The 22,181-nt window shown below is 37.0% G+C and overlaps 1 long non-coding RNA gene across 1 annotated transcript in view; it reads right to left on the minus strand.

Moving 5' to 3' along the window:
- The window catches only part of LOC103886043, a 33,476-nt gene extending 22,420 nt beyond the window's left edge, over positions 1–11,056 (minus strand). The window contains exon 1 of the long non-coding RNA XR_002523211.2: positions 10,783–11,056. This is a non-coding gene — a long non-coding RNA (uncharacterized LOC103886043). The remainder of the gene's footprint in view (positions 1–10,782) is intronic.
- Positions 11,057–22,181: the final 11,125 nt, after the last annotated feature.

Raw genomic sequence — 22,181 nt, forward strand, 5'->3', positions numbered from 1 at the left:
TAAACTAAAAATTCGTCTCAGGTAAGAAAGAGAACAAACCAGCCCCAAAAGAAGTAGGAAAAAAATGAAATAATGAATATAAGAGCAAAAGTTAATTAAAAGTAACTGCATCATAGAGAGAATCAGGACAGCCAAAAGTTGTTCACTGGAAAAAAAAAATAAAAATTGCTGTAGTTGTAATGAATTTGTTCAAGAAATATCTGAGAAGGAGCAAGTAACTTATATCTGAGCCATAACCACTAATCCTATGATAAAAGGTTCAAGTATAAAAGAGGATAAAAGAAGATATTTTTGACAAAACTTGTGTTAACAAATTTCAAAATTTAGATAAAAAGGCAAACTTCTAAAAAATTTATTTAGCAAAATAAATACAAAAATGAATGGGAGCATTGACTAACACCACTACTTTAAAAAAAAATTGAATCGATAATGTAAAATTCTTGCCTCAAGGAAAACTCTTCTATAAATTAACGATAAGGAAAAGGCAACCAATTAGAAAAATTGACACCAGCCTTGTAAAAAGATTTCATAAAAGACTATGTCCATATGATCAAAAACATACAAAAGAGCACTCAACATTATCGTGTATAATAGAAATAAAATTAGAATCATGTATAATAGAAACAAAGTGATACTACTAAATATCTACCAGAATGTCTAAATTAAAAGGAATACAAAAACAGAAACACTGGCTGTGTGAAGCAATGCAAACACATCCAGTTGTGTAAATTGGTCACATCCACTTTGAGAAACTGTTTAAGAATTTTTTCTAACATTCAGGATATGCATCTTGTATGATTTCTTAATTTGATTCCTAGGTATATACCCAGCAAAATGTGTTCAAATATCCACCATGAGACGGTGATATGGCTTGGCTGTGTCCCCACCCAAATCTCATCTTGAATTGTAATCCTCATAATCCCCATGGGTTGAGGGAGGATCCAGGAGAGAGGTGATTGGATCATGGCTGCAGTTTTTCCAATGCTGTTCTTGTGATAGTGAGTGAGTTGTCACGACATCTAATGGTTTTCTAACGCAGTTTTTACTGCTCTTTCTCACACATATAAGACATACCTGCTTTCCCTCCCACCATAATTGTTAAGTTTCCTGAGGCCTCCCCAGCATTGCAGAACTGAGAGTCAATTAAACTTCCTTTGTTTATAATTATCCAGTCTTGGGCAGTATCTTGGGTAGTAGCAGTGTGAGAACAGACTAATACAGATACAAGAAAGTTCATAGAGACATCATTTTAATAAACTTAAACTAAAACAACCCAAATGTCCAACAATAACAGAATGGGTAAATAATTACAATCCCATAATAATGGAATATACAAGAAGACTTATGAACTACAGTTTCCCATAGTAACTTAATGAATCTCTCAAGCACAATGGATATAAATGAAGCCAGACACAATAGAATATAAAGTTTACATAAAGTTCAAAAGAAGACAAGACTCAACTGCCATGTTTAAGGATGCATATGTAGGTGGTCAGTGTATAAAGAGAGCAAATAAATAATGTTCTCAAAAGTCAGAAGTGTAGTGATCTTTGGAAGAAGGAATGGTGCTGTGATTGGGAACAGATTTGCTGGAGACAGGGTTTCTGGGAGCATTCTAACTTTTGACACAGTGTGGATTACACATGCATGTGTTGATAATAACTCATTGAACTCCTTTGTGTGTGTCATTGATACTTTTTTGTGTGTGTTTTATATTTACAATAATTAAAGCTTTAAGCTAAGGTTAATATATAACATCTTCATGTATGTCATTATTCTATAAATATGTAAAATAAGAATAAAACAAGGTTTGTCAATCACTTGGAACTTTTAAATTACTCCTCAGGTTGCCACAGGATCACAGAGCAGATAGCTAACAACCCTCTCCTCCACCCACACATTTCTAAAGAAAAAGAGAGTTTTTCTCTTGGCTCTCTCAGAAACTTGATAACATTTAGTCTCTCCTATTCATTTCTTTCTGAAATCTTACTTTGTTATCTCATGGTCTATGAACATGGGATGCCAATTAAAAATTATTTTATTTTTCTCATAGGAGATTTCAAAATATAAGGGGTTGGTGTGCAGTTGAACTCCCAAGTGTCAGAGAGTATGCAAAAAGATGGCCAATATACTTTTCAAAACACAGCAAACTTTATATGTCACATGTAGACTATGACTTCATGTATGTGCCATTAGCCCAGCTTAAGACATATATTTCTCATGTATTTCCAAACACTGAAATTTGTAGAGACTGAGTTCAGAGGATGATCACCCAACACATATCTCTGGTCCCTTGTCATACAGGTTCTGCATAAGCCAGAGAGACAACTGTGGGGAGGGTTAGATATTTGATGCCTTTTACAGTACTCTCAGTATCACTGTGTAGTAACATGACTGGTTGTACAAGCCAAAAATCTTAAACTTTTGAGAAAGATATAAGAACATATATTTTATGACCAATATATGTATCAAATAGGCATGCCAACTAACCATCGTGGAAAGATCATAGGATTCAGAAAATATAGGTTCAAATTCTAATCCTGTCTCTTACTGGTATGTGATCCAGGACCATTTTCAGTGTGGACATCAATTTCCCATCTACATTGACAGTGAACATTATATGAGATAATGCAAGGGTAAGTGGCTAGCTGTTACTTGTGATACGGGCTATACAGTAGGTGCTCCATAAATGTTGGTCAAGTATTCACAGAAAATTCCCAAAACAATAAATAGAATGCATTGGGGAATATTTTAAAGGAAAGACACAATTTTGGAAAACATATCTTGAGAGATGGTTAATGCTTAACTTGATGGATTTTATTTTCCTTTGTCAAAGATCCAAAGAGAACTAGAAATAAAGTGTACACTCCTGTGGGATAGAGACCATTCTTCTGAGGTCCCTTTGAGGCTTCTTCCTTCCCTGCCCAGTAGTCAATGCTAGTGTTTCACAGGGTTCTGAGGCTAGTCATCTCCTCTTTCGGTTACATCTGCTCTCTCCTCACTCATCAATCCTCCCTGCTAAGTCACCATCTTTACACTGGCCACGTCCAAATCTCCATCTTCATCACCATTGTACCACCTGAGCTCCAAACCCCAGAATCATGGAAGAGATCCTTCCTGCATCAAGTCTGCAGCTCTTTTTCTTTTAAATGAATATTTTAATGGAGTTTGGAACACTTAAATGATGAGTTCTGACAGAACACTTCAGCCTGTGTTACATATATCTGAGAAGTCAGTCAAGCAGAGGTCTCCTGGAATGCTTCTCAGGTTTCCACTGGTGCTCTGAGGGATTCAGCTCACCTGGAGTTATGATTGATTCTGAGCCTCAGGCAGTAAATGAGCAGCTGTCTACACAGACATCTCCTTTAGTCTTCAGTTATTACCATGAGAGTCTCATGTACTTGCAGTGGAACTGTTACTGGTATAATAGTCCTGTCATATACAAATTTTAATTCATTTAATTTTTAAGGAATTCAGTTTTCTGTCGGCAAGAAGGACATAATTGAGTTTCCATGAAGGTGTAATTAAATACAGTGTATGTTGACCTTGCGGAGATTTAACTCACTTCACACAGGTTTGTATTCCAATGCCTTCAAATAATTTCCATCAAAATAATAGGTGTTTCCCTGGAAAATAGTAACAGAAAATGTGTTCACCATGTCTTCCCCAGTCCTTCAATGACTTAGCAGTCCATTACAGAGTTCCAGGCACTAGGTTGGAAACTGAGACTCTCCCAATAACTTAAAAACTCAACTGACTACAAAAGCTCAATCCAGCACTGCGGTTTGAGGACGCAGACAAAAAAGACTAGCTTGTAGATTCAAAGGAACTAACATGATCTATGATAGAGATGCTTATCTCCCTTATCTAAATTTTTTGAAAAAAACTACTCAGCACGTTTCCTTTTTTCTCCTCCCTCACTCTTCACATCTTTGTAATTTGTCTTGGGCCCCTATGCACCCCTAAGAATGCTCCAGCTAAGTCCACCAATGACTTATTCACTCCTTAAAATTATACAGATGTTTATCAATCCTCACGGTTTACTTTACTTCCTTGAAATGTACCACACTTGGCCTTCACTTCTTTCTTGACGTGTTCTTTTTCCTTGGTTTCTGTGGGAATGAATTCTCCCTCTGGGTTTCCTCCTACTTCTCTGGTATTTCTTCTTAGCCCTCTCTCCAAATCATAATAGCTTTTTTTTCCAACTGGCACAAAATAGTTTCTATTCTGAAAGTAAACACACCATAGAAATATATACCTTCTTAGACATCCCAAATGAATGTTTCATAGGCAACTTAAACTCCACACTGAAACAATCGGACTCCATATTTTCTCCCTGGAACAGGTTCTTTGTACTGAGTTCCCTATCAATCAAAGGTATCACTGCCTTGCAGTTTCTTGGAACAGAAATTTGTGTATTCTTCTGTGTTTCTTTGTATTTGGCTCCCATACTCAAGTAGTCAACAGTCTCCTTTGATTCTGTCTCCTGATAATTGCTGACTCTCCAGACTTTTATCCATTCCACTAACCTTTCACTGCATTCAGATCTCCACAATGACTCACCTGTAAGTCCTAACTTCTATTGGCCTAGTAAGAAAATATAAATTCTTAATCCTTTACAGACTGACCTCTGCTTAATTATCCAGTCTATTTTTTAATTCTATTCTTACCATTGAATTCTATATTTAAACCAATTCATTCTACCAGTAGTTTTCCCCCAAAATGTGTTCTTCTGACAAGAGAAAGCATTCATTATCAATTTCCTAATGATATAAAGCCTTTTTTTTTTTTTTTTTTTTTTTTTTTGCCTTTTCCCTATTTCTGCTTGGGTCATGACCTTAACCCAACAAGGAAGATGCCCTTCTTGCATAGCCCTATATCTTGAGCTTATGGATGATTTATTGCAACTGGCTGTTACTTCTCTCCCTTGAGCTCACGGAGGGTGTCTTGCCTGATTATATTTCAAGCTGTGAGTAACACGGTTTCTAAAAGTGTAGTAAGTTGTGTTGACTATTGAATGAATCAAAGAGTATCCAAAGTCCCACTGGGAAAACAGAGGAGGGAGCAGTACATGCAGGTTCTGGAATGACTAAGTGTTTCATAATGGAAATGATATTAGGACTGGGTCTTACAAGAATATGAAGAGTGATACACAATTATGTGTCTATTATTGAAGAGATACCTTGGTTATGTTTATCCTTGCAACGTAAGGTAAAATGCATCTGGTTATTCCGGCCATCCTTCTGATTCAAACTATCCCCTTTCCTGGTATGATATTTAAATTAGATGTTAGTCAACATTGGCCAATACATGAAACTCACTGATTCTAGCTATGGAAGACAGTGACCTAATTCTGAAAAGTGTCCACTATCCAGGCCAATACTTTGTGAGTTGAACAAAGTTAAATGGAAATAAGAGATTAAATTAGTATGATTTCAGCTTGTACATTTAATCAGCATAAGTTAGAGAACAAAGACAGGCCAGGGAGGCAGTGAGGCTCATGGCAGGAGTTTATTGTATCACTGTTGTTCAATTACATGGCTGCTTCCTCCTCCAGTCCCTATGTTATAAAACTGGTGGGCCTGGGGCTGCCTTTGGATTACAGCCCCTTGAAGTGATAAACATGCTGTTTCTCTGAGATTTGCCCCAGGAGATAAACATCTCCGATGGATTTTTCTGACAAAGGCAAGAAAGCTAATAATTGCAATGTCAGGCAAAGAAAAAAAGTGAAAACTAATTCAGTGGGATCCCTTATGAAAGAAGGAAGAAGAGCAAAAGATGTTTCACAACTGGAAGCATGAATTGTCAAAACCTTTTGAGGATCTTTTGAATAAGCACATCCGCCAGGTTATAAATAATGACAACAGACAGTAATTTGCATGGATTAGGGTTGTTAACATTTATCAATTTCTGCATTGTAAGATACTCCCAAATTCTGGATGAGGAGTGTCTCTTTGTAGTGAAGGATTGATAGTGGGAGTAAAAGAATCTGATGAATTTAAAACTCAGATGAGAGAAAGCAAAGCTGTCCAGATCTAAACGGAGATACCATTAGTAGTTCCCATAAATCAAATCATGTTTATAGTGAGGATACAGTTGAATTGCCATCTGGACTTTTTAACCTCGACATTTATTTCCGAATCATTCCCTAATATTGGAAGTAAACTTAACCCTTGCTTTCATCTCCAGGGTTTGCCTTGATGCCAGTTTTTTTCTCTTTAAGAGAAATGATCTGATTTTTGATAAGGACAGAATGCCATGTGTGGCATGAAGTTGGAAGAACCAGAGAAATTCTTGTGTAACGTTAAGCTATAAAAGAAAGAAAACATACTTAGCTTTAAACCACATCAGCTGAGAAGAATTTAAAGTGAAGTCAGGGGTTGAGAATAAGCCGGAAATCTATATTTCATCTGCTTAAGATTGGGGCACCTAAATGAAGTTAAAATATATAATTATTTGATTTCTTCCCCCCAAAAAATCCTATGTACATATAGAAAGGTTTGACTACAAATAGAGAGAAATCCACATAGATTTTCAACAACTAAGACTAAAGCTCTCATTAAATGACTAAATAATCAAGTCACATATATCTTGAACTTTTTGGAACTCTTATTTTTCTTTTAAAATTTTCTATTGACAATGTTTACAGTGACAAAAAGAAAAAGCCAAACTTCACATATGAAGTACTCTTTTTTTTTTTTTTTTTTTTTGAGACAGAGGCTACAGTGCAGTGTTGCCATCTCAGCTCACTGCAAACTCCGCCTCTGGGTTCAAGCGATTCTCCTGCCTCAGTCTCCAAAGTTGCTGGGATTACAGGCACCCGCCACCATGCCCATCTAATTTTTGTATTTTTAATAGGGACTGGGCTTCACCATGTTTGCCAAGCTGGTCTCAAACTCCTCACCTCAAATGATGCACCATGTCTGCCCTCTTTTATTTTTAATCTTTAGACTTTAACACTTTACAAGGTGGGACTCATCAGCTGCTTTAGTAATTAGTATAATGTTAAATATAAATCAAGTGGCTCAACAGGAAAGAGAACCTTAGGGTAGGTATTGGCAGTGATGGTGATGGGTGAGGGGTGGTGCTGAACAGTGGATACATTGCTTCCTCTGGACCTGAAGGGACAGACAAGAGGCGTGTGGATTCTTCTTGGAACAAATTTGGAATCAAATTATGAGAACACATCTTTGACTATTCAGATATTGCTATCCTATATAATAGAAAACCATTGCTTTAAGGGAATAGACATTTATGATTGAAGGGAAGTTTGTAAGCTGCAAGGCTATATAGTGGAAAGGATGAAGAATACAGACTTGGGAAATAGAAACACATAGGCTCAAATTTCAGATGTCACTTATTGGTGAAACAAAGTTGAACAAGTTTCTTAAATTCTCCTGAGTCAAAATTGGTATTACCCTCCCTTAAACTGAAGATAACAGCATCTAGCTGGAAGTTTTAACATGAAACCTAAATTATAAACAGTGCAGGTCATGACTGGATATATGGGTAGGTGATAGCTGATGTTCTATATAAATAAAACATTTAAAAAATGGGTTTTGTGTCAAATCATGAGATGATGGATGGGTGCAGCCCAAGGAACATGTGTGAAATTCACATTTGAGAGGCTTAAATAACCCCTAGAAAAACATGAAGAAACAATGAACAAGACAACCTGTGGTTTCAGATGTCAGCCTCAAACTCCAATTCAGAATGGCCGGCAATCCATAGTGATGGCTCCAACAGGCATGCAAGTGACTTTTCACCCAAGAATATGCTGTGTTCCAGGGCAGTTAGCAATTTCTCTGATGGTTAATGATCCTCCCTATCAACCCCGGTGGAAGACAGTTATTCACTGCTACCAAGTGCAGAACTTTTTCACTTACTTTACCATTTAACTGTGAATATTATTTTAAAAAAAGATCTTTTTCTTCTCCCTTCTAACATGTTAAACTAAGAATCTTCCCACTGTGAATTACTGGCATCTTACTTTTTGACTCCTTGACAAGAAGAGTTGGAGTTACTAAAATGCTGTCATTTAAAGTGTTGGAGTGGAAACCAGAACATTACCTATATCAAGAAGGGGTTCCTTCTCAGGCATTCAGGTCTGGATAACATTTGTGCAAAATGAATGGTCCATTTGGAAATGAGTGGTTGGAAAACAGTCTGAAACTTAATACAGAATGGTGAGTCAGACTTTAGAAGCAGGTACCTTAGCTCAGGCTGTTATAGCTTCCAGCTTAGACTTGGAGGCTTATAAACAATAGACATTTATTTCTCACAATTCTCCGGCTAGAAGTCCAAGACCAGGGAGCCAGCATGATCAGGTTCTGGTGAGGACCCTCTTCTAGGTTACAGATGGCTGACTTATATCTTCACATGGTAGAGAGAGACAGCCCTCTCTGGGGTCCCTTGTATAAGAACACTAATAGCATTCATGAGCACTCTGCCATCATGACTTAACTCCCAAATCCCCCACCTCGTAATGCCATCACATTTGTAGAAGTGTATTGGGATTTCAACATATTAATTTTGGGGGGACAAATAGTTAATTCACTGAAGCCCAAAGAAACAATCTTTTCAATTGCAGGATCTCTGAAATTAGCCTATCCTTTTTCCCCCATGACACAGCTCTGATCTTGTTGTTAACATCTTTCTCAGAAGTTCAGCATTTCTAGTGCCAGGAGAACTAAATGTTAACTCCTGAGAAAAAATACATTCTTTCTCCCTGGAATGTGCTCTTTCATCTTCCAATTTTAAAGTGGAATGGAACATTTTTCTTTTCTCATTTTATACATGAACCAATTCTCTTGTCAATACCAACTGTATCTCGTCAGTGTCATTTATAGTTATTATGAAAAGTTAAATGGAATGAAATTTGATAAAAAATATAAACCACTTATTAAAGCTACCTAATTGGGGAAAGGTGAGTTTAATCTACTGTTTCATTTTTAAGTTTCTGTTTCCTCTCCTTTTCCTCATAAATAGGAAAAAAAAAATTGGCACAGAAACTTGGCTCTTGAGATTGTGAAGAAAGTTTATTCTACATGGAACTTGACACAAGCTGATCAGGGAATGTCTTTTGTCTGCGGACTTTCTTTAAAAAAGAAGAATTGGTTTCTTAACTGCTTTCAAAGGTTGCCTTGATAAGTTTCTTTGTGTCATTGTATCTTTCATTTTGAGTTGAAGGTTTTTCACCCAGCCCTTATTATAGATGACCTAACATTTTGCTCCGGGGCTGATGCCAGAATCCTTTTCCTTTAGTTCCTGGCAAGGTTGCTGCCATTTCCTATCTCACGCCTTCCTGAATTTACCTAAACTGAAGTTCCAGGCTTTTGTTGAAATGCTTTTCTCCCTTCCGCTCTTGTGTACCCTGTGTCACATTATCTGCAAAAGGTTGCAACCAACTTCCCTTCACTGTGGACACAGGAAGGGGAAATGAAGAGGGGAGAAGTTACTGATCTGATTCTAGAGGTCAAGGGTGTGGGAGGGTGAATGTACATTTCTCAATAGCTTTCGCTGCCATGTGTGCTTTCCTTTGTTGACCATCCCTTGCTATTGTGTTGGGGAGTCTTTTAATAACACCCAGCAGAGTTGACTCAATGGCAATACCAAGATGAAAAAGACTTGGTTAAAAAAAAAAAAAAAAAATTATATGTGCGCATTTGCCTGGCACATACGCAACAAATAACCAGCTATTTATTTCTGCAGGATATTCTGCGTCTGCAGCTTTTCTCACGTCATAGAGAGTATCAACGTACTTAATTCTCCCAGCGTCTCATTAAATTAAGTGTTCTTTCACCACTCTAAAGTGAATAAAACTATAAACAGAGAATTAGGGAGGAGCAGTCTGTTGTCTAAGATCACACAGCAAGTGACAGGGCCACTGTTCAAAATCGATGCCCACCCCTGCTTTTTCAAACTTCCAGGCTGCTGTTAATGTATGAGCACACAGGCTGCTGACGTGGAAATCAAAGTTACAATCTAGGACAACTTTTTCACATCAAAAGGGCAGTGAGATTATCTTTTTGATTTAAATTATTCTCTTCTGGTGCAGCAGGCTAATTAATGTTAGTGTATTTCCATTTTTCCAGCCCAGAGATCCTTGGATGACTCTCAAAGTGCCTCACTTGCAACCTGGGTCTCTTGCAGGCCTTAATTAATGAGATTCCTCTGCTCCACTGTCTCTGCAGGGCTGATGGTAGCCCTGTGGCTCTTCCATCCAGTTTGTGGTGATTACAAAAGGAGCCTCGGAGTCATGTAATAGGCAGGACCACTGCTCTTAACAGGGTCCAGCATCTGGGAGGGTAAGGCCTGGCATGGGGCTGGGACAAAGCATGTTTACAACACCCTGAAGAGTGAGCTTGAGCTTTTCAAGACCATTGAGAGGATACTTTCGAAAGTGCAGGAGTGCATTAATGAACACACAAATGTCTTTGATTTATTAGCATCCCTTAAGCATGAGAACTAATAGAATAACACATCAAAGGTAACATTTGCGTTATGAAGGGAGGGCTCTGTAAACATGAACAATGGAGAGAAAGAAAGTAGACCTTCTGTAGAGATGTCATATCCATCCTCACACCTGCTTCTGGTCGGAAGATGCAATCCTTCATTCTGAGCATTTCCTCTGGCCAAGTCCATACTTTGGGGCCAGAATTAAAGGGAAAGAAAAAGAAAGAGAGAGAGAGAGAGAAGAAAACAGAAAGGAAAGACAGGAGAGGTGAAGCAGATAAATGGAAAAATCAGTGAGGACCCAGAGAAGTAATTGTTTGCACTTACTTTAAATGTTGAAAGTTGTCTTCTTCACTGCTTAATTCAAGGACAAATAGTGAAAGTATTTTCTAGAGGGAAATAATGAGGCATCGAGAGGTTAAGTGGGCGGCTGGGAGGAGCATCCAAGGCTCTGACTTTCCGTCCCCATCCAGCTGCTCTTCCTCCTCAGTTGGGGCCAAGTCCAAGACCACAAAAGACGCACTAGGCGTCCAAATAAAGCAAATAAAGCAGAACGTGCAAACCTTTATGCAGACTTAATCAAAGCAAATGGATGGGACATTTTAAAGATATAACTTTAACCAGACCATTGCCTAATGGCCATATTTTCAAGTCAAAATGTATCACAATCACATACTAATTTAAATGATCACTCTTACAGAAATTAGATAGGAAAATTTTAAAACTGTATGCATCTCGGAAACATTTAGAAATGCATTGCTCTCCAAAGCTAAATTTTGAGAGAAGCTGAGAGCTTACACTTATCGACATAATTTTTCTTCTCCACCCTTAACCTGCCTTTTATGTTACTTCCTTAATGGTCTTTCTTAAACAAACACAAAAGTAAAGATTTTCTTCTGATTTTAGAAGCAATAGGTACCTGTTTTAGAAAATTTGGAAAGCACACAAAAGTATCAACAATAAAAATAAAAGCCACCTATAAATGCAAACATACCTTTACTTTGGAGCGCCATATGGGGTAAGAGGCACTGGGAGTTAGATATGAACTGACCCAGGTTTAGCCCCAGCTCTGTCCCTCAATATTGATGAGTCTCCAGGAAAATTACTTAGCCCTTTCAGGACTCACAATGTCCTTTGCAAAATGGAGGTACTAAGAGTGCTTATATTGTAGGATGCCAAAGAGGACTAAAGGGTGTGTGTCCAGTGCCTAGAATGACAGCACTCAGCAGGTTTTATTGAGCACTAACTCTTTGCCAGATGATAAGTTCAGCTTTATGTACAGATTATCAAGTTATCAGTGGGGGAGTTGAGATTTGACACCCCACCCACAATGATAAAAAAATTTTATTAAAATTCTTGCGATTATGTTTCCCAGAAATATTTTTCTAAATTTGATATTATAAAATATGTATAATTTTGCATATTATGTGGAGTGCTGTAGCATAAATCCCCCGATAATATATACACTCAAATATTTGTGACAGCTGCATGATACTTCAATATAGACTATTACATGGTTTACGTAAGTAATCCTCAATTATTGGACTTCTAAGTTTTTGTTTGTTTGCTTGTTTTTTGAAGAAAACACTTTTGTTTATCAACCTTTTAAGGAATCTTAGATTTCCCTTTACTTAGACTAATATGATTGGGTCAACATTAAGGTACACTTTTAAGGTGTAAGTTTCATCTTGATGAATTACTTTCTATATTATTATGTCAATTATTCATGTTAATATATAAAGACAAAGAAACTCCAATTAAAACCTTAAAATGATTTATTTGAAGATCAGCTCTTTGACAGAAATTGTAAATTTCACCCAAAACACTAGTTGTTAGAATAGACAGAACTTTTTCTCAAGTGAAAAACTGAGATCTACAAAAGTTCAATTTCCTTAGTTCTAAAAATGTAAAATGAAAATTATATGTGTATGTATAATTGGCTCTGAATTTTACTCTCTGAATGTAACAGCAATTTGGTCTTACTATGCTGCCCCCAGATTTAAATATTATGCTTTTATGTTTTAAAATACTACAAATGAATTAACCCCCAATTTGCCATAGGTAAACCAGTCAATACTTAGAACTCTGAATTTTTCCCCAAAGCTGCGGGGTTTGCATATGCACAGTAATGAAGTCCAAAAATCTCACTTAGCACATACATCATATAACAGAAATATTTACCAGTTGTTCTCAAAAAATAAATAGAGGTAAAAAAATAATTTCTGGACAAATGGATTCAAAATCCCAAATTGGGACCCCAACTACGTAATGACATCCCTGCTTTGTCCCAGCTCACCTGCCCACCAGACAGCAGCTCCTGTCTCAGTTGCTGGATGTATCTGGTGGCTTAGTTAGTGCAGGGTTTAAGGCAGGCAGGGTGAGGGCTGCTTTTGCATTGTTAAGGGAGGCTGGAGAAGGGGATGGTAGAAGCTCAGGGCTGTGACCCTGTGGTGTAATGCTTGTCAGAAACTTGAAAGTCTTCAGCCTTTTATCCATTCCAAGTGTTATACATTTGGTCAATTTGTTTTGATGTCTACTTTCCCTTGCTTTCTCAAATCGTTATCCCCATCACATCCTGGTTATTGCTTATCAGCTCAAATCCTCATTATCCTGATACATTTAGAAGGCAAATAAATGCAACCACAGCACAGTAAGATACAAGGACTTGGCTGAGAGTGAGATCAGAACTTCCTGTGAGGAAGCAACAAAGGACTATAAAAGAGGTCATTTAAAGCCCTTGTTAGATGTAGTAACATTCCTTAAAATCATGTGGTTTGCTTAGGATTAGGGTGCTTGTAAGTCAGTTGGAAAAAGGATACTCGTAAAAATCAGTCTTCCCTTAGCCTCTTCACCCATAAGCTACTTTTCATATTCCTTATGAGAATATCCTATTCATTATTCTTATATAATGGTTTTAATGTTTGCCTGATATTTTCTTTATGAATGTATCCTGATTTTATAAAATACCCTTCTTTGAAGACTTAGATTTTTTTCTTTCTAATTTTGACTTGCCATAAACTACACCAGGATGAACATAGTTTTAGCTATTGCATTATAAATGTTCGTGATTATTTCCTTAGGGCAAATTCCTGGAGAGGGAAATGCTGCACCAATGGATACATGAGATGCCTCCCAGAAAAATCATACCAAGGTTTATTCCTGCCAGTAAATATACATAATACATGTATACATACACAGATATAAGCACACAATTATATGAGCCAATGAATAGCATATATATGTCCACATGCTTATACATATATATTAAATAATTGTCATTTTCAGTTTTTAGAACTAAAGAAATTGAACTTTTATAGTCCTCAATTTTTTCACTTAAAAATTCCGTCTATTCTAAGAATAAGTGTCTTTGGTGAAATTTGGAATGTTTTGTCAAATAGCCAATCTCCAGATAACTTATGTTGGGGTTTTAATTAGAATTGCATTGTCTTTATATATTAACTTGTGAATAATTGACTTTTGTTTAACAATTAATTTTTGGATTAGAGCATTCCATGTTTCACTGTCTATTCAAGTCCTTTTAAGTGTCAGAAAAATACTTTGTAATTTTGTAAGTGCTTATTGATACAAGAATTTCTAGACATTTTATAATATTAGTCTTACAGTAAATGGGATATTTTTTAATGTTAGAATCTAACTGATATGGTTATAAGCAAAAGTGTTTATTTCATTATGTTAACTGTGTAACTGGTAATTTTAGAGCTTCTCTTATCAATTCCAATAGTTCACTTTTTTAAGTTAATTATTTTCAGTTTTCCAGCTAGACAGTTATATTATCTGCAAATGATTATAATTGTTTTTCATTATATATACTTAATTACATATATTATCTATATTAGATGTTTACAGATATAATTTTTTATTATGTTGTATTTGTTAGCATTTGAAAACAACATTACACAGTGATGGGAATAGTTGGAATTCCTTTCCCTAGCTTTAATGAGAATATCTCTAGTGAATTATCATTAGGCATAATGTTGGTGGCTTATTTTATCAGAACATAGAATTTACCATACTAAATAAATGTCATTCAATTTGTATATATTTTGAAAGTTTTATTCCAAATGTATGTTGAACTCTACCAGATGCCTTTTGGAAGATTTTTAGATGAATAGATGGTGTTTCCTCTTTGATATATTGATGAGGTAGCATATTAGTAGATGTCTTCACATTGAAAGATCCTCATACTTATAGGATAAACCCCATTTTACCGTGGATATTAGTCACCTGATATGATACTGCTGTGGCATTCTTTAATTATGGAAAGTTGATTTTCCATGTATACTCAAGTCTGAGAGAAATTCATTTTGTTTTTATGGTGTGCCACCTCATGATAATAATTGTAGTTTTCCATTTTTTTTTCATCCTTGAAATTGGTATAAGAAGTAACTATTGGCCGGGCGCGGTGGCTCAAGCCTGTAATCCCAGCACTTTGGGAGGCCGAGAGGGGCGGATCACGAGGTCAGGAAATCAGGACCATCCTGGCTAACACGGTGAAACCCCGTTTCTAGTAAAAAATACAAAAAACTAGCCGGGCGAGGTGGCGGGCGCCTGTAGTCCCAGCTACTCGGGAGGCTGAGGCAGGAGAATGGCGTGAACCCGGGAGGCGGAGCTTGCAGTGAGCTGAGATCTGGCCACTGCACTCCAGCCTAGGTGGCAGAGCGAGACTCCGTCTCAAAAAAAAAAAAAAAAAAAAGTTCCTTGATGTGTGAAACACTTACATGTAATTAAGTGATGTGCCTTTGATTGGACATAAGGTGGACATTAGAAGCAGCTGTATTTTGACAAATTTTCAAATTCCTGCCAGAGTTTTTGGACAAAAAGTTTGTATGTATAGTTTGGTTATTTAGTAGAAAATCACTTTTTTTAACAAAATGTTCAACTTTATTACCACTAAAATGAAATATTTCCTTATAAATGGTCTACTGAATCTTTTTATAGATGTGAAATTTTAAAAACATTCTATGTAGGTTATTCTGTCCTTTCTTCTCAGTAACAGAGATCTTTTCAAGAAACTATTCTCAGATCTTATTGGTCTTTTCAAAGTCCATTCTAGATTAACCAATATTTACTGCTCTTTTAATTCATTAATTTCTGCTTTTATCTATATTATCTTCTTTCTTCTACTTTCCTTACATTCGATTCATTTTTTTTTTTTTTTTTGGTTCAGTTGCATATGTGATTTATTTACCTTCTTTTTAATTTTGTTTGTGTTTAATAAACACTAATACAAATGATTTTTCTTTACCTCTATGATATGGCCATCCGTACCCACAGCATAATTGCTAGGTCCGCTGGTAAGCATTCTACTTAAACTTAATTTCCCGCTCACTCAACTTTTGATTTTTACTGTGAGCTGACTCGAAAGCACTGTAGTTTCTCTATAGTTTGATTTCCTTTACTTAACGTGGGAAGAGGATAAGTCTGAAGGAGATGGTTGTAAGGTTGTAATGGTCACTTTAAGCATGGGAAGTGTTGGTCTGAGTCATTCATTTATCAGTTTTTGGCTCTTAAGCACCAGAAATTAAGGACCTAGGTCCTGAAACTATAAAGTATAGAGCTTATTTTACGAATTTCTCTTTATTTGAATGGCTATTTTCTTCATCTTTGACTGGCTGTCTATATTTACAATTACATCCTTCCATTTGTCCTTCCCAGAATTAAACCATAAATACAACTTAAAGCTGCTAGTTTCTTAAAATATTTTTAATCATCCAGAGATTCCGTGCACAAATGACAAATCTTTTTCTGTCTCCTAGCATATTAACAAAAAGTCTTACCCTTGTACCTACTTTAATCAGATCTGGCCTAATAAACGTGGTAGGGAGGCTATGAACAGAAGTTAGAAACAGCATGAGCCTCAAAGTAGAAATACGAATCCAGAAAAATTATTTGCTGAATGAGGAAGATAGCAGGAAAGATTGGGGAAAACACATGCCCCAACAGCCATGAAGCAGAACTTTCATTCCAAACCATCTTTACATTAAGTTTATTTTATATTTAAATTACATTTTTATATATAGATTCATGATTGACTGCACCATGTACTATTTCTATTGTTACAGTATATATATATGTGACTCTAGATGAGGAAGACATATTAATGAAAGAATTCTTCTGTTGGAAAATGTATTTCACTATAAATTTATTTTTTTCATCTTCTGTTGAGGAAAAGGCTTATCCTGTACTTTATTATTTGAAGGACTGGTTTTATAGAAAGAAGAGCAAAAGGATACTTAGAAAAAGGGAAATACTCAGGGAAAATAGAAAGGACGGTAAGAAGAAATAAAAGTTGGGAAAATTAGTACAGCTTGTATGGAAAGAGAGTGGGAGAAGAGGCTGCACTTTACTGACTTGTTTCAAGACCCAAGTAACTTGCAATCCTTTTTCGGGGCACAAAGAACCCCTAGCTTAGTAGGTGTGGTACCTGCATCACAAGTCAGGCTCTCCTGGATTCTCTGGATTCTTTTTTTTTTTTTTTTTGCTTTCCTAATGACTAATAAGAGACATCAACTTCTCCTGTGACTTCCACATCCTTGTTCAGTTTAGGGCCTTGGGAGCCTGAGATGCCTAGTCTTCCAAAAGTAAGGATTACCGATATGGATCTCGAGGTCCTTATGCAACTATAAACATGATGGAAGATTCGTCTCTAGATCAATTAGAATTGTAGCCCGTATAACCCATTAGATTTTCTAAGGCCCTCATAAAACCTACCCTGGTCTCTCCATGCGTTATCAGAAATCATCTATTGCCTGAGAGAAGATAATGGGAAAACAATGTCAATCTTATTAAGTCTTCTTGTTCATTTCTCTGTTGTCTGTATCCACTCCCTAGAATAATTTTTATGAGAGCAGTGATTTAGTTTTCTTATTCCCTATCACATCCCCAATGCCTGAATCAGTGTCTGACACGTAGTAGGCCATCAGTAAATACATGTTGAACAAATAATAAACACAGAGGAATATTTTCTTACAATCTGGCTGATTGTCACAAAGACAAAGTATGTTCATCTTAAATGAAACTCAGAAGGTTGTAAACAGCATTTCAAACTTGGAACTGCTCTTTAACTGTTAAGTACATTTACAGTTCAGTTTAACACAGCCTACATCTTCATTTATAAGCCTGGTGAGGGTAAGGATTTGTGGCTTTTGTAATTATTTTGTTAATTCTCTTTCCCCAGAAGCCCCATGGTTTTGTCAGCTGAAATAGTACACCCACTATAGAGTAGAGTGAATTCAGTGTTTATTTCTGCTGATGATGAAGGAACCATTCCAAATTACTGTACTGGATTTACATTGAACATGGACAAAAATCTTTAATCAAATAAATTCATACAAAAGGAATTCAGGGTATTTAATCAGAAGAGAAGGAGACAGAGGAGGCAAAGATGCCATCTTCAAGTGTCGGGGAGTCCATATTGTCATTTAGAAGAGGGCGTGGTCCTGATCAGTGTTGCATATATTATTGCTCCTTTCCATGCCTATCTCAGTAAAGAAAATAGAGCAGATTTTAGTTCAATATAATCAGTAAACAACACTCAGGTATAACACAGAAGCAACAGTTCTCTAGAAATACAAAGCTCTCCAAAATTGTATCAATTCAAATAGAAGCTAAGTTCCTATATGACTTTTTATAAATATGGTAAGAATGACTTCTTGCCTATGTGAAAAATGGGATTCAACTAGATGGCCCATAATTTGCGTTCCAACTCTAAATTTCTAGTGTATATGACTGAATGAGTACCTGTAAAATAGTTTGCATTCCCTAAGAGGTTAGGGGGCTCTTAAAAAGTGTAAAACTGGTCACAAATATTAATTAAGAAGGTGGCAATCTATTGAGGAGCTCACTGTCAGTTCTAAGAAAAAGAAATGAAAGAATGCAATGCAGGAGTTCAATAAAGAAATTTCAGAATACATTGCTGCTTAGTCCTGTAATTTTCCATAGCTACAACATCTAAGGCAGATACGTGGTGTGTCCAGCCCAATCAAATATCATTTGCTATATGAGCGCAAGTCCTTCTACTATAGGGGCTGTAGGATGGTCTTTAAAAAGTCAAGAAACTGGATTTAGAGAGTAAGGTATACTGTGATCAATAAAAGACCTTACTAGCAAAAGGCCCAATAGGTGGGTTCTATTAATCCTCAGAGATAAGTGAATGGATATTTGAGGACTGGATTAAATATTCTCAACTTGGAGCATTTCTAAAGTTTTTTAACTTTGCTCACTCATGAGCTTAAATGTAGAAGAACAGGTGCCACTGAGCTAGGTGATCAGTGCTTAAATCCGTAAGCATCTGCATCAGAGTTCATTGATCTGTTTCTTATCTAATATATAGTTCCATTCATTCCTCACATCTGCCCTGTGAGATAGGTATCTTTTTTCCCATTTTACAGATCAGAGCAGAAAACATCAACATCCTCAGAATATAGCCCTAATACAGCCCAAAACCTGGACTAACATAGCTGGAATGATGAATGGGTTTTGGGAGTGAAATAGGAGATTGGAGAATAACACTCACATGGAAAGATGGAGGACTACATGTTTGGCTCCTTCAAGCTGTCTGTTCTCAGTCATATTTGGAGAAACGGAGGTAGTTGAATAACTCCTGTGGTTGAAAGCCCCTAGGATAGCTCCCAGTGACCCTGCCTCCTGACATTCACCCACTGTGTAATCCCTTCCCCTGGAGTATAGGTTGAATTACTTTATTCTCTAGAATAGAATACAAAAAAAAAAAAAAGTGATACGTTGTCACTTCTGAGTTTGGTTACAAAAGCATCGTGACTTCCGTCTTGTTTGTCCTCTCTGGCTCTCTGGGAGAACCCCGGTGCCATATTGTGGTGGAACTCTGGAAAGGCCCAGGTAGCAAGAAACTGCCATCTCCAGGAGTAAATAAGGACTTGAGGCCTCCCAACAGTAGTGTGAGTGAGCATGGAAACAGGTCCCTACCATGGAGCCTTGAGGTGACTGCTGTGCAGGCTGACGCCTTGATTGCAACCTTGTGAGAAGCCCTGAGTCAGAGACACTCAGCTAAGCCATACCTGGATTCCCAACTCACATAAATTATGAGATAATAAGTTTGCTGCTTTAAGCTGATAAATCTTGCTATAACCTGTTACACAACAAATGATAACTCATACACTCCTGTTAAAAGTGAGTTATCTTTGGGATCTAGGAGAGTTTAGGAAGATTTTAGGAGGAGGAGTGGAAGTTTGAACTAGAAAATCTCGGCTAATAGAAAGTCTTGAATCAGTGCAGAAAACAAACTGGGAATATACAAAGATGCTGAGACTGATTTTCCCTGATACAGATAAGCAGAGCAGGAACTATAGAGCCACTAATATTAAGTGATAGATGATGTGCCAGGAAATAATGAAACTTAAAACAGCTACCTGTACAGGTAGGGCAGTTGTTCCTACATTTTTCAATTACAAGGATGTTTTATTCTGTTTTACTCTGGGGGTGTAGAAAACCAACCTTGTCACACTCTCATCCAGCACCTTTCCTTGGCTCCCCACTATCTACACAAACATGCCTGATCTTTCTAGTGAGGCACAGCAGGCCCTCCCATTGTCAAGCATCTTCCTGCCCCGTCAGGTTCACCTCTTGCCCATCACTTCTTCAGACTTTATGCAAGGAGGTCTCTAAATGCATCAAAGACTTTAACACCTCTTGACCTTACAGCGATGATCTCATGTTCCTGGAACGTTCTTTATCACCTTCTTCAAAGGTTAACTCCTCAGATGCTTTTATGATTTCCTGGAACCGTCCCACTGCCAAGGCAGAGTTTCCTTTCTGTGTGTCCCCTGAGGACCAGCTGTAAAGGCAACTGTAGAACACCCCATGTTGTATTGAGATGATCTTTTCCTAGGTCTTTCTTTCCATCCCTCCCTACGGTAGAAGCTGAGTTGAACTGCCCTATCACTTGAAATATTTTGTGTGTAAACCCAATTTTATAACTGTGTTTTGCTTCATCAAAAGCTTATATAGCTGCCCATTAGAGCTTAATATCAGACTGAGACAAGATCAGGATAGATTCAAACATACTCAATATATATCATTTATGTCAAAAGCAGATCATCTCAACATTTTTGTAATTTTACAGAGGTGATGGTATGGTTGCTCCGTTGCTCTTAGTCTCTTTAAAATGTTTTAGTAGCTCAAAGACACCTCCCTCCCCACTACTGGTGTTCTTAAAACCTGTAGAGGTCCTTGTGCAGCCCTGTGATTTCTTGTTTTCCTGTAGAATCTGTTGACTTTTTGTGAGCTACAAAGCAAAAATAAAATAAGGAAACCCATATGTATGCTTGTGTTATATATGCATCTTGAGTAAGTTCTCAGAAGTGCTGGAGCAGTGTTTTTCAACATGTTGCAGCCTCTGTGGTAGGGTTTAATGTTGTTGTTAATTTCAATCAAACGCAATGCCAGCTACTATAGTCCATGCACCCCTTTGTCATATCTGCAAAATGAAACAGGGACATCTCATGGTTCTTCTCAACTCGTGTTTAGTAAAACACCTCATATAATATTAGAAAAAAAGGAGATAGTGGCCAAAATGTCTCTAAAAAGTGACATAGTTTGAAAGCTGGAAAGGATGTCAGAGACCGGCTGGTGCAACATCCTCACTTTTCCAGTGGCAAAGGTGACTGAAAGTTGTGAACTAACAGACTCAGTCACACAGCTGGTTAGTAGCAATGCTGGGAGTGATGTGGGAACAGAGGCAAGTCAACAATTTTCTATTTTATAAGCAAAGGCAAATATCCTTAATTTTGCTTCAACTCTGAATATTTGGGACAGATCATATATTACCGTTAACAATGCAGATATCAGCCTTGGGCTCTGCTTCCTTTTGTCTATATAAAGAGCTCACACTAGATCAATCAACATGTTGCATTTGCATGGTGTTGTACTGGCTCACATTTTCTCTTGGATCCTGCCTTCTGTTCTTTCCATATCCCTTTTGTGTATGAAAACATGGAACACGTTGCGGTCTGCAGTTACACTGGCTGAGAACAGACATTGAATCAATCCCTGGGAGCAATAGATTCAACCTTGGGAAGCTCCAGCATGTTCTGGCAGCTGCTAGTGAAACTTGTACTATACATGTCTCCCAGAAATTTCCTGGGCATGTCGCTTTTTAAGAGAAACATTTATATAAACTACCCATTGTGCAAACTTAACATCAGTTAGTGGTTTCTCATGCAACTTGTAGAAACTTTGCACAATTCTCTAAAGAGAAAGCAGTGATTAACCCAGAAAGAGACCTGCTGAGAGAAATAGGGCCCTGAGTAACTAGAAAGAAAACCCAAGTCTGTTGGAGACAGGGTTACTGACGTTCTGATTCTTCCTTTGCCTTTTCCTTGCTGTGCTAGAGAGAAATCAGTCCACATGACAAGATTTTAAGTATATATGAAATCTTACTTTTTAGGAGTTCAAGGAGAAAAACAAACTGAAACCAAAAAAAAACAGCAGGTATATAAAAAACACGTGTGAAAAGGTGAGCATTTCAAAGGAGAGAGGGATAACAAATAATGAAGAAATGCACTGAAATATCTTCAGATAGATGTAAAGCAAAGTAATAATGCTGTATTCCTTTCTGCAAATTAAATTAAATACACTACATTTTATTACATTAATTTTTGTGGGTGCATAGTAGGCTTATAGATTTATGCAGTGCATGAAATATTTGGATACAGGTATGCAGTGTGTAA

The sequence above is a fragment of the Papio anubis genome, chromosome 7 (genome assembly GCF_008728515.1).
Source record: "Papio anubis isolate 15944 chromosome 7, Panubis1.0, whole genome shotgun sequence".
Lineage (NCBI taxonomy): Eukaryota > Metazoa > Chordata > Mammalia > Primates > Cercopithecidae > Papio > Papio anubis.